Consider the following 13654-nt stretch of genomic DNA (forward strand, 5'->3'; position numbering starts at 1 on the left):
TTTCCCATCCTGTTCTAAAACTGCAGTGAAGAGGAATCCAGAAGCTCCTGTGGAAGCTTATTCCAGAGCTTAGCTACCTTTACAGTGAGAAAGCTTTTCCTAATATGTAATCTATATCTCCCTTGATGCACATCAAGCCCATCACTTCTGGTCCTACCTTCAGCGGAAACAGAGAACAATTGATCACCATCCTCATTGTAACAGACCATAACATATTTGGAAACTCTTATCAGGTCTCCCTTCAGCCTTCTTTTCTCAAGACTAAACATGCCCATTTTTTTTAACCTTTCCAAATAGGTTCAGGTTTTCTAAAGCTTTTTATATTTTTTGTTGCTCTCCTCTAGTTTCTCTCCAATTTGTCCAAGGTTTTCTTAAAGTGTGATGCCCATTATTGGACACAGTACTCCAGATGAGTAGACTGGGACAATTACCTCTCATTTCTTATATACAACACTTCTGTTAATACACCCAGAAAAATACTAGCCTTTAGTTTTTCCTACCTATGAGTAGTACTTTGCACTTATCTGTATTAAATTTCATCTTGTTGCATTCAAACCAATTATCTAATTTGTCAAGATAGGATTAGAATTCAAAACAATCCTCCAAAATGCTTGCAACCCCTCCCAGACAGCTGTCATCTGTAAATTTTATAAAGCTTACTCTCCACTCCGTTAACTAACTAATTAATGAAAATATCGACTCGTACTGGATCTAGAACTGACCCCTGCCAAATTCCACTAGATATGCCCTCAGTTTGACAGCAAGCTATTGATAACTACTCTGAGTATGGTCTGTCAACCAGTTCTGCACCTGGAGCTGTCCCTTGGGTGCAGCGAAGCCAGGCACCACCCCGGGCCCTGCACTTTGGGGGGCCCCGCAGGCAGGGAAGTGAGGCAGGAGGTGGGTGGGTAAGTGGAGTGAGGAGGTGAATGGGGAGGTGAGTGGCAGGTGGGCAGGTGAACGGGGAGGTGAGGAGGAGCCCCACTACCAGAACCTCTCCCTCCCCTCAGCGCCTCCTGCCCACTGGCAGGCCCCACTGATCAGCACCTCCTCCTCCCTCCCAGCTCCTACCACTTGTTGTGGGTCCGATATTTTGCAGTGTCAGGAGGTGCTGTGGGGGAGGGGGAAGGAGCAAGGGAGCAGTGCAGGTGGGGGAGGGAGTGGAACTGAGTGGGGAAGAGGCAGGACGGGGGGGTGGAGACTTGGGGGAAGAGGTGAAAGGGGGCAGGGCCTGGGCGATGGTGGGGAGAACCCCCCTGCAGACAGGCACCAAGTTTCTAATGTCCTGGGGTCCGCTCCTCGCCTAGGGACGGCCCTGTCTGCACCCATCTCTATAGTCATTTCATCAAGACCACATTTCCCTTGTTTGCTCATGACAATGTAATGGGGGAACTGCCAAAAACTGTTACTAAACTCAAAATATATCATGTCTACTGCTTCCCCTTTATTCAGTAGGCCAATAACCATGTTAAAGATAAAAACGGGTGCTCAGAAACTACAGTGATGGGTGACAGTATAAAGTCCCAAGATAGAAACTTACATTTCTGGGTTAAACTATCCAGTAAAGCACACTCTGTATTAATCATATTCAGGACACGTGTGGTTGGGGTGACCCATATGAAACTCTGATGAGGTGATGGGGAATATAAGAGGATGTAACAGCCAGAAAAACAAGACAGTGACTGAAATGAGCCACTGGTGTAAACTGACCAGGTGACATGCCTGAATGAGGTATGGCTGATGCCACAAAGAACAGCTGATGCAAAGCCTGCTTTAAAGATTGTAATGCAGGCACTAAGGTTTGAGGTGGAGCCTCATTCTCGGAGAGTGTGTTAATAATAATCAATCATTTAAAAAGTTACATTGAGCCATCAGGATGTACACATACCGTACAGAGTAACCGCATGGCCTGAGCGCTGCAACCCCCATCCTAACCCTTCCCTATTGTTTGTTACTCCCACACATTGCATTATTTCTAAAATTGGGGTAGGGACTATGTCTTTCTACTTTCTCTACGGAACACCTAGTGTATTTTTGGATACTCAGTAAACAATAAACCCCAATTAGCAAAGAAATCCAACATCACTCATATATTTACATTTCTGTTTGTGTGGGCATGTACATTGCCTATGCCACATCTTTGCCCTCATCAAATATACAGAGGATTGTCTACACAGCCTGGCAGTGAGAGAGAGTTCAGTGATGGTTGGTATTAACAGACTGGCAACAGTTTCCAGTATGGAACTGTTGTAGCCCACCCAGGAGCATTGCCACTGGTTGGTTATTTACAGTCAAAGTTCTTCAGACTGTCTTGCTTTCCCATAACTGAGGACAAACTAAAAAAGAAACAAGAATTCACAGCATAAACCAACATGCTGGTTCCCCTTATGGGTGTACTGTATAGCTTAACTATTTCACAACTACAGCTATTTTAAGGAAGATATTTGTGCTAAGGCCAACTCAAAAAGACAAACAAAATAAATGATTTTCCTGGTATTCATGGGTTGTATCGGCAATGATAATTTTGTTGGCGATGAAAGTGAGCAGAACAGTAGGGCTCTGCTTCATGACCTAAGTTCTCCTTCCTTGTTGATTTATGTGACGAGGTTATAATTATATTTCACAAGTCTCTTCCAGCAGAGGGAAAAGCAATGCCTACATGTATCACAACATGACTCAGTATGACCAGGACAATTGGTTTCTGGTATCTATTAGACCAGGGGTTCTCAAACTTCTTTGCACCGCAACCCACTTCTGACAACAAAAGTTACTACATGACCCCAGGATGGGGGACCAAAGCCTGAACCTGCCCGAGCCCTAACACTCAGGGGTGGCAAAGCCCAAGGGCTTCAGCCCCAAGCTCCAAGCCCCACTGCCCAGAGCTGTAGCAGTCAGGCTTTGGCTTTGGCCCCCCGCAGTGGGACTCGGGCTTTCAACAAGTTTAATGTCAGCCCTGGTGACCCCTTTAAAATGGGATGAGGGTCATGACCCACTTTGTATTAGACTAAAGATATCTGGCTGCCCAAAAGAGAACATTTCATGCAGTGTAAAACGTGTGCGTCATTACTGCCAAGTATGCAACTTCAGTACTAGTGAAACGAATTAGCTGTTGCTGATAGACAAATATTAATCTGTGATCTGTCCTTTTTGCACAGCTTGATATCCTGTTTCACACTGGCCCTTCAGGCCCAGGTATTGGAACGTTTTGTGATTTCTCCTTAGTTTTCAAGCACAGGATTTGTACTGAAATGCTATGAATGGGTAGAATGTGATCAGAGATAGTCCTCGTCAGAGTGGATTATGTATTAGTGCTTCATATGAAGTCAGAGACTGGAGACTTTGTAGCAGGGGATTGACACTCAATAAATTGAGAGGAGTAGGATTTTCTGTCACTTCAAAATGACTCAAAATGTGACCAACATCTTCACAGAGATATTTTCCTGGATTATCGTCCCAGCCACTCACAATCACATGGACCACTTTCTTTCCCCAAAATACAACCAGTCAGACAATCAGACAACGTTTCCTGGCAATTGCTGTAATGAAAAACTAACATTAGGAAAGTGTTGGATATAGTTCTAGCCCATTTTACTGCAATATAATAATCGGATGGCAGCATGCTCCAGTCATGTCTCCTTCCTCCCTCAGCACACAGAGGGTGGCTGGGAGTGCAGTTATACTGGCTCCCTCTTGATGGGAGAATCCACTTTAAGAAAGCCTGACTTCTTTGTTCCACCAAAATGGGGCAAAGGCAGCATAATGGAGGTCAGGAGCTCCATGGTGATAAATTTTTGCCTGGTTTTCCAGATTACACTATGATTACTTATTTGTATTACAGTAGTGCTGGGGGAGTGGCTAAGTAACCAAGGCCATTTCTACATTGCAGGGACAGTATCAGTACAACTAGGTGCCATAACAATGGCAGCATAACCCTATAATTAAGACACGGCCTAAACCAACAGAAAGGTGTATTTTTTCATTGCTGTTGGAACACCCCTTCCCTGAGCGACAGTAGATAGGTCAACAGAAGTATTCCTCCATCGACCAAGCAGCATCTACACCACAGTTAGGTTAGCATAGCTACAGCTCTGAGGGGTGTGTAAAATCCACACCCACTCCATCCTGAGTGCTGTACTATGTTGACCTAAATTTTAAGTGTAGACCAGGCCTATTTGCTTTGAGAGAAGCAGTCCCATTGGTTTTCTGAGTCAATTAAGCACTTTGGAAAATTCCACCCTAGAAGCTTGAACTGGGACTAGAATACCACCCCCATTGTACTAAGCATCAACAAACACATGGTAAGAGACAGTCACCTTATTATCTCAATAGAGAAGGAAGGGCTACAATACACAAACACGGTGATCAGAACAGATGGCTGGCAAAAGTCATGTTGATTCCATGCTTTGCTTGTTTGAGATGGGGCTTTAATAAGTCTGATGACATCACCAGTATCCAGGGACTGTAAAACTCTGCTGTGGTGGTAAGTCCACTTGGGTTTGGTGCATGGGGAAGGATTTGGTCCCTGTGATGGGATCATAATCAAATGTTGCCTGCATTTGGTAATGCTCTAGTGAGTGTTGCAATTTGGATGACGCTTCTCGTCACCACCTTGGTAATAGTATTCAATTGAAATAACATTTTAAACAATACGTGTGATTTCCTCTTAGAACAGCTAGGTGCCTCCTCCTGAAAATCAGAGAGAAAAGGTGAGTGAGGTAATATTGGACCAACCTCTGTTGGTGAAAGAGACAAGTTTGAGCTACTGTGTTGGCCCAATAAAAGATATTACCTCATCCTCCTTGTGTCTCTAATATCTTGGGACCAACACAGCTATAACACTGCACACAACAGTGGAAGATATTTAATTTTTCCTCCTGCAAATGCTTCATTTTACCATGGCCAGTAAGCACCATGCCCACAGGAGGAATAAGAAAACCAGACCAGCATTGTGTAGACAACAGAAAAATGAGGCATGAATGAAGACATATAAACATGTTTTTTGGGATCCTGGAACAGATTTGAAAGCACAGCATCTTGCGGTTCAACCTTAAGGAGCATGAAATACGTCATTTCCTTCTACTCTTTCTGGAACTATAATGCATTAAGTACTGAACAACTGGGAACGGAAATCATTGCAAACTACATATTTGAATTCAAAGCACTTTAAATGGTTTTCAAAAAACACAGTAAAATCAGACAATCATTCAGCAAATTATAAAACCAACAGATGTACCTAACTGATGCTATAATCCCAGAATGAATACAACTGCCCCCGCTGTGCCTTCTTCTTAAATATCATGTTCTACTTGCTGCATTTCCTAATCTACCCAAACCTTATGTCTGTCTCTGTGGGGGAAGAAATATATAAAATTGGGGTCTGATCCTGCAAACATTTATGGCTGTGAGTAATCACTCATATGAGTAATTCCATTAATTAATTTAAATGGGCTGGATTTTCCACCCCTAGGTCTTCCCTCTAATCTACACATGGATCTGTCCACTTCCACGCAGGGTGGAATGGAGAGATAATTACCATTGTAGCACTGTCCCCACCACCCTCAAACACACACAGATCCCATAAGGGAGCTGCACAGGTTTATAGATTCAGCTAGGGGGAAGGAGTAATGATGTCCTGAGGCAGTAAGCAGAGGAAGGACAGATCATCCCCTGCCTATGACAGAGATTCCCTGAACCAGCACAGTCCCACCCAGCCTATCTTTATCATGAAGCCAGTGCAGAGGCACAGAGCCTCTATGGGGAAGATCCCGACTGCCAAAAGATCCTCCATGTTTGGGGTCCTGCCCCACAACCTATGCAGAGGCATAGGGGCTATGGTTAGCCCTAACTCCAGTAGAACAATCAGGGAGAAACTGCATTAAGAACGCTCTACAGATAATTTCCTCTCCAGTGTCACCATGCCATGTGTGGGTGCCATCACAGGAGGGAATGATCTGAGCTGATGGAGCTACACATTTGAATAAAGTTACTCATGCTTGTTAAATGTCTGAGGAATCCAGCTCTTAGTTTCCATGGATTTCACCTTATTTCCATACAGTTACCCAGTTCATGGAAAATCCCCAGAGAACTAGGAAGGACGACAGCTCATTCCCACTTGAAAATTCATTCCTATTTCACTAGGGATTGTACTAGGACCAAATAATTATCTACATTACAGGCAGGAAGAAAGTAGTCTATGAAAAGTTCTTTGCCTTTAAGGCCTCGTCTACACTATGCATTTATACCAAATTTAGAAGCGTTAAACTGAATTAACCCTGAATTAACCCTGCACCCGTCCACACAACGAAGCCCTTTATATCGATATAAAGGGCTTTTAATACTGATATCTGTAATCCTCCCTGATGAGGGGAGTGGCGCGGAAATCGGTATTGCCATTTTGGATTAGGGTTAGGGTGGCTGCAATTTCAATGTCACCGTATGTCTGCTGGATGCTGCTGGTAGATGTGGTGCTGCAGCGCTGAACAGCAGCATCCCCACCCCTCCCTGGTGGCAGACGGTGCAATAGGCTTGGTAACCGTCCTCATCATCCCATGAGTGCTCCTGGCTGGCCTTAGTGAGGTCAGCTGGGCAAAAATGGGAATGATTCCCGGTCATTCCCTTCTTTAAGCTTTGTTTCCTGGAGATTCAGTCCTGCCTGGAATATCATAGTAGCTGGAAGCTGCACTCCTCTCCCAGCCCCCTTTAATGTCTAATGGAGATTCTGTCCTGCCTGGACTATCATAGCAGCTGGAGGCTGCCTCTCCCTCATTTTATCTTACTAAAAAGTCAGTGTTTCTTATTCCTGCATTCTTTATTACTTCATCACACAAATGGGGGGATAACTGCCACGGTAGCCCAGGAGGGGTGGGGGAGGAGGGAAGCAACGGGTGGGGTTGTTGTAGGGGCACCCCTTAGAATGGCATGCAGCTCATCATTTCTGCAGGATGTCTGGGGCTCTGACCCAGAGCGGGTGTCCTCTCTGGTTCTTTAGTAGACTTGCCCCATATTCTAGGCAGGACTGACTCTACTTTTAGACAAAACATAAAGAAGGAAATGACATGGGGAGTCATTCCCATTTTTGTCCATGAGCCCCCAGCTGACCTCAGCAAGGCCAGCCAGGAGCACCCATGACAGCAGCAGATGGTACAATAGGGCTGGTAACCATCATCGCCAATTTCTAAAGCAGCAGACAGTGCAATAGGGCTGGTAACCATCTCTGCTATCTTGCAAAGGCAAATGAATGCTGCCGTATAGCACTGCAGCACTGCAGTACTGTCAGCAGCATCCAGTACACATACGGTGAGAGTGAAAAAAGGCTAAACCGGCTCCATGGTTCCCATACTATGGCGTCTGCCAGGGCAATCCAGGGAAAAAGGGCGCGAAATGATTGTCTGCCTTTGGTTTCATGGAGGAAGGATTGAGTGACGACATTTACCCAGAATCACCCGCGACACTGTTTTTGCCCCATCATGCATTGTGATCTCATCCCAGAATTCCAATGGGTGGAGGAGACTGCAGGAACTATGGGATAGCTATGGGATCGCTACCCACAGTGCAACGCTTGGGAAATCGACGCTCGCCTCGGTACATGGACGCACACCGCTGAATTAATGTGCTTAGTGTGGCCGTGTGCACTTGACTTTATATAATCTGTTTCCAAATACCGGTTTCTGTAAAATCGGAATAATCCCGTAGTGTAGACATACTCTAAGAGAAATAGCATAGCGGGCAAAATTCCTAAGACTGTGGGATGTAAGGGTGATTTTTATACTAAGGAATTATCATCTTTATGTAATAACTCCCTGCTTTGCAAAGCACCTAAAGTAATAAAATAATATAATAAATTAAAAATGTTTGACTAGATTTTTGTCTTACACCTGTCTGCCTGGACTAATATCTGTCAGCCTTGATCTGGCACTCCTGTTCTGCCACTTCCTATTCATCTGACTTACTCAAATGTGATTTATTAGCTTGTCTGTTTTTTAATCCTGTCCTTCGATATGCTATGCTTTCTGATACAATCATTATGTTTTAAACATGTCGATGTTCTTATCATGTAACTATTATTTAGCCTAGACAGAGAGAAAAAAACCAATATACCTTAAGACCATAAAAATTAATAATCCATAGGAAGTCAAGAGATATGTAACATTTTCATCAAGCAGTAGTTGTGCTTATTATAACTTTGTAGTAGACATTTTGCACTTTGACCAAAAGTGCCCTCCACAATTTTAATTTTTAATAGCAAAGACAAAATATGAATGTAAGTCACAATTCTGAGTGCTCCAGTAAGATATTGTGCATTTCAGAAAATATAAACTTGTCTCTGGTTCTTTACAGGAAACATAGCTTCTTACCATGGCACAAAAACCTTATTCTGAGGGCTTGGCTGAAGCTGTTTGCACAGGAAATATAGTGGGCTAAGTCAGAAGTAGTGCTGTAGTAGCTGACAGCCATCACTCCTACTCAGTGCATTACCAATGATTGCAGATCTAATGAAACGAGACCCTCAGAAAATTCACAGACTGAAAATTTGATTAGGTAAGACAGCAAGTCTCAGCTGAAGTCTATGAAGCAGGCAGGCTGTCTGAGTCTGACTTTAAGATAGCAGTGCATAGGTGGAAAATGGCACATATATTTAGGATTTTATAAAAACAAGGTTTTCTAAGGCATGAGATCATGAAAGAGAAAACAGCTAGGAACTGATTAGACACAAAGTGAAACTCACTCAGACTCCAGTTCTACAATGTGATGTACACAGACCCTTAGGCCTGCATGGAGTCCAGCTGACTTCAAAGGGTCTCCAGAGAGACACTGGGGTCTGCCCACACATCCCACATTGCAGGATCAGGGCCTGAGTTGTTTACAGTGTCCAAACTGAGTGAAGTGAAGAAAAAGTAATACACCAATAAAAGGAAATAAAAAACCAGCACAAATAATTGAAAGTGAATTAGATGTTTAAAATTCTTTCAGTTTTAGTAATTCATGGTGTTACTATGTAAGGATTTCTTTTTAATGTGTGATGTTGCCCAAATATAGACGCTTTCTGGCAGGTGATGTCAGCAGCAAGAAGAGTAGGGTTCAATACCCAGGGGTTCCTCTTAACACTATAAAACATACCCGACTCTAGCCCCCACCCAAATACTTCTCTAAGTGCCTCTGACAAGCAATACTGCCCCACGCACAAACAGTGAGTCTGGTATAACTAAAATAAAAGTTTTATTAATGAGGGGGTAACAACATTAATTTGAGAAAACACCACCACAATGAGTCAAAGGTATGCAAACAATAAATAAAATGCCTAGCCCACAGTTTCTTGGACAGTGTCCTTTGCCTCAATTTCCCTTGCAGAGTGAAATTCCAAAGACCCTTTCACACACCACCAGCTATTTCCCTCTGCTGCAACCAGTTCATGGTTTATAGTCCAAGGTTAGTGAAATTCCATAATCCAGGGATGTGTTCAGGTGAGTTCAGCTTCAGTCCCGACGGATAGAGGTAGTGATGCCTTCACCACCATCTCTGCTAACTCATTGTGGCATCTCACCTCAGTTGCTTTTTACCACTTTTCTGCTGTATTAATTTGGTCCACTGCACCACAGCTACCTAACCCAGCCAGCAGTAAGATTTGCTGGATAGGGAGCACCTTAGCAGCTCTCAGCATGCTGCCTTCGGCTATGATGCCATGTTCTGGGTTACACCCTCTAGCCCAGATGATTTCAGCTCTTGTGGTTTCACTGAGTAGTGGGGAACCTTACTGTTCCTGCTCTCTCTGCAGTGTCTCTCAAGGCAACACTCTTACTATACCACATCTAAAACTCAGCCCCCTAGACCAGCTTATCAGTGATTTCAGCTCTTGTGATCACTGAAAAGATACATGCATACTCAATTAAAAGTATTTAGCTCTGGCTTTAAGCAGTGAGAGGCGTCAAACAGCATCTAGGGCTCACCACCAGGTCACTTTCCTCTGATTTTCACTTGGATATGGCATCACAACCTGTCACTAAGCAAGTGAGGTTTGAGTCATGGCGACACATCAGTTAGGGCATATTAAATACATATTAAGTGCCTTTTAGCCCTACAATGAAGATAACATTTCATTACCTCTGCAATCAAGACTTAAGCAAAATTCAATCTAAAATAGCCAAAATTGATTACCTTGACAAAGTCTATGCAAATAAGGTCTGCTCATGAGGTCTTTTTCTTCAGCTCATCAGTAGACAGCAGGAAACAGCTCATTTTGACCACTGGCTGCGATTTTTCAACTGAAATTTACTCCTGAATGTTTGCAGGCCGTAGAACAGCATTTGAGAGGCTACATTGACAGCTACAACCTATAATCCACAATAATGCTGCCAAAGCATGGGTTATTCCTGAACTTTAATAAGCATCCTGTATCTTCCTTGCTGTTTGGTGAGTGAACTGGCCTACTTAATGCTGACTGCTGTCTAGATTCTCGGTGGAGGAAAGGAGGTTTGGTGAAATGTACAGTTACCACCCACTTCAGCCTGGCCTCTCTCAATACACTGGCCTGTTCCCACGATGCAAAAATCACAGAAGCAGCACCAATAGCCAAAGAAAGTCACATTTGGACAGCTGAGCTGTGGTCCCTAGGGGAGACACAACGGCTGCTTGTTTACAGTATGCATCGGCTTTTCTCAAGTTAGTGTTACTGTAGTATCTGATCCTCACACAAATATTAATTTAACTAATCAACACTCTTGTAGGAGGTAAGTATTAGCCTCATTTTACAGATGAGGCAACTGAAGCAGAGACATACTAGTGACTTGCCCAAAGTCACTCAGGAATGTCTGTGGCAGAGACCATAATAAAATCCAGATTTCTGGAGGCCAAGTCCTATGTGCTAGCCATGAGACCAACCTTAGTCCCAGACTAAAGGATGAGCCACTGATTGAAAGAGGAATAGAGGCTCCTGATAGAACGCTGACTCGTGGCCTTTTTAAACAGTGTCAGGGGAGTCAGGATTACAGCCAGTCAGTGGCACATCTTGTCCAGCCTCACAGCTAAGCAGTCAGTTTTACAGTGTAGGGTTTTTCACCATGTGTGCGTAAAGCTGTATACATCATCAGGTATATGAGTCAATGTCTCCACAGACTTAAGGGGCTGAAAATATCAGCAGCCTCGACACCTTAAAATGTCTTGGAGTAGCTGAAGATGGAAGTGAAACCTGATGCAGCAAGCCCAGCGGGAGAAGGGCATGCAGAGGAAGCACAGTGAGCTAGGGTTAAGTATCTGCCAATGTTTCCACTATCAACCCTTAATTCCACGGGTTCGTAACTCCTCCATAAATACTTAGTCCCAAGGGAAGCTAAGCAGATAAAAGCCTGGCCTGTTGGCAGTTCTCTTTATTTACTTCCTTTTGCCTTTTAGCAAATCTGAATACATGACACAGCTTGAGAATGTGAAATATCTAAGATTTCGGTGCCTTGAGATTTTTTCATTTCAAAGTTTAATAAAAAGATATTAGAAGAAAGAAGAATGAAAGAAGAGATTTCTATTATTGTGCTTAGAACAAATAAAGAAACCTAAGGCCCTTCCTAGCACACAAATACTTACTCATATGTGACAATGGGACAACTGCTGTGCAGAAAGTAACTCACAGGTGTTTGTAGGATCAGGGCCCACATTAGTACTTGAAAGATAACTTTTTAAATTATGTTTCTGCTGTATATCTGCTGAAGAAGGTTGGCAGGTGGATTTGTTGCTACACATACTCATCAGCCCCACATCATCCCTCCTCTGAATGCTCTGCCCCCTCAAACCCCATTCTGCACCTCAGGACAGAGACTGCACTCTACCATATATAGCAACGCGCACATCCACAATCAATGTTTCTGCTTTCAGCACCTTACCCCCTTAGGGTTCTCTGCGCAGGGTCAACCTTATCATAAATATGATACAAAACCTCTTATGGCCCTCTTATGATTCAAAACCACAGGAGGGAGGCTCTGAGGAGGTAATATCCAAACAATTCTCTCATGGAGATCCACCTATAGTGTCTTGTCTGTGGGCATGGTTTGAAAACGCTGTCAGAGGCACCCCCAGATCTTGCAGATACTCAGAGAGCCATAAGAGGCCTGTGCCTCTGTGGCAGTTCTAACTCCTGGTAGAAGTTGTGCTGTCAAGGCTGATTCCTAAGTATGAATGTCCCGAGACTGCCCCAAGACTCTATATTCCACCTCAGCTCCACAGAATAAGAGGAGGAACTGTGAGTGCTTCTCCCACAGTCCCACTCACCCCATATGACCTACCTCTCCATTCTTCTACTCAGCCCATCCAGTCTACAATCCCTCTCCAGTGTAGATGCCTGACCCACACAGACCAACACAGCCTTCTTCATCTGGAGGAGCTGGGGTAATACTGCAAAGACATCTGAACCTCTCTTCCCAAGTGGGAGGCAAGGAAATTCAGTCACAGAGAGTCTCCTCTATGTGCAGAGATCATGGAGTGATTTTGTGTGGAATGATCCAGGCTTCTGCTCTTAGTTATTCTAGTTAGAGTAAATTTGAAATAACTTCACTGAAGTCAATATAGTTATTACAGATTTACTCTGACTGGTGTGAATGCAAAAATAATTTGGTCCATTGTATGGCACTTAGATCTGCTTCTCAAGGAGCAAGAAGAAAGTAGACTTTATCATCATTTGTTCCAAGTAAAGTAGACTTTGTTGCTGAAATAAAATTGGGGTTTATTTGTCTTAGATTACAATTCACATTTTTGCAAAGATACCCATTGCTCTGGTAACTGGACAAAGAATGTTATGCCACAGACAGGAAAGTAGTTGTTCACTCTGCATACATTTTTGATATAGAGTGCCATACACTGGTACATTACACGTGAGGTGGCTCCCTGTATATTGAGAAAGTTAAGTACAGGCGGCTAATGTAAAGTGTTCATTTTTTTCAGCAATGCTGTAACTCCTAATTAACAGAATTGTCTGTGATTTATCACTTCACATTTGTTTATGAATTTAGCAGGAATATGTATTAACAAATGAGATTCTTTTAAAATTTTTGTCCTATTAGTTCTGCCTTATGCTAAAATATTGTAAACGTTCCTTTAAGCAGTTTGGACAACAGGGTTGAAAATGTTATAAATTTTAGGGGAGATTGTCAAGTATTTGTATCCTAATTTTAAACTTCACTTTCTGTTATAAATATCACCTTATAACAAAGGATTTGCCATGCTATGTAAGCCCATGTTAAGTTGTCTCTGCCTGTGGCTGTGGCCAGGTTCATCAATAAGAAGCAAATAGAGAATATTTTCATTTATGTTGAACTAATAAATATACCAGAAACCTGATTCTAAGAATTACAGTAGGAACAAAAAACAATAGCATGTGCGTGACCCAGGGAGTTCCTCACTGCCAACCTACAGAGGGAACATTATATCATAACTCACATCAGGCCTAACAAACTTCTCCCAACGCTGTTATACTCTATCTAAAATGTGTCATGTAAGGCATCATATACAAACCAGTAACTAGCTGGTCATTAAGATTATTGTGGGAGGTACGTATAGGTGGTGTATAAAGAATTATAGAGGTATTCTTAAAATCAAGTTTTGCAAGTAGTGCATAAGCTTAGCCTATCCTAAACAAAGGAATGTTATTTTGCCTGTTTTCCTATATCTCCAATGT

This window comes from Gopherus evgoodei, chromosome 2, assembly GCF_007399415.2.
Source record: "Gopherus evgoodei ecotype Sinaloan lineage chromosome 2, rGopEvg1_v1.p, whole genome shotgun sequence".
Taxonomy (NCBI): domain Eukaryota; kingdom Metazoa; phylum Chordata; order Testudines; family Testudinidae; genus Gopherus; species Gopherus evgoodei.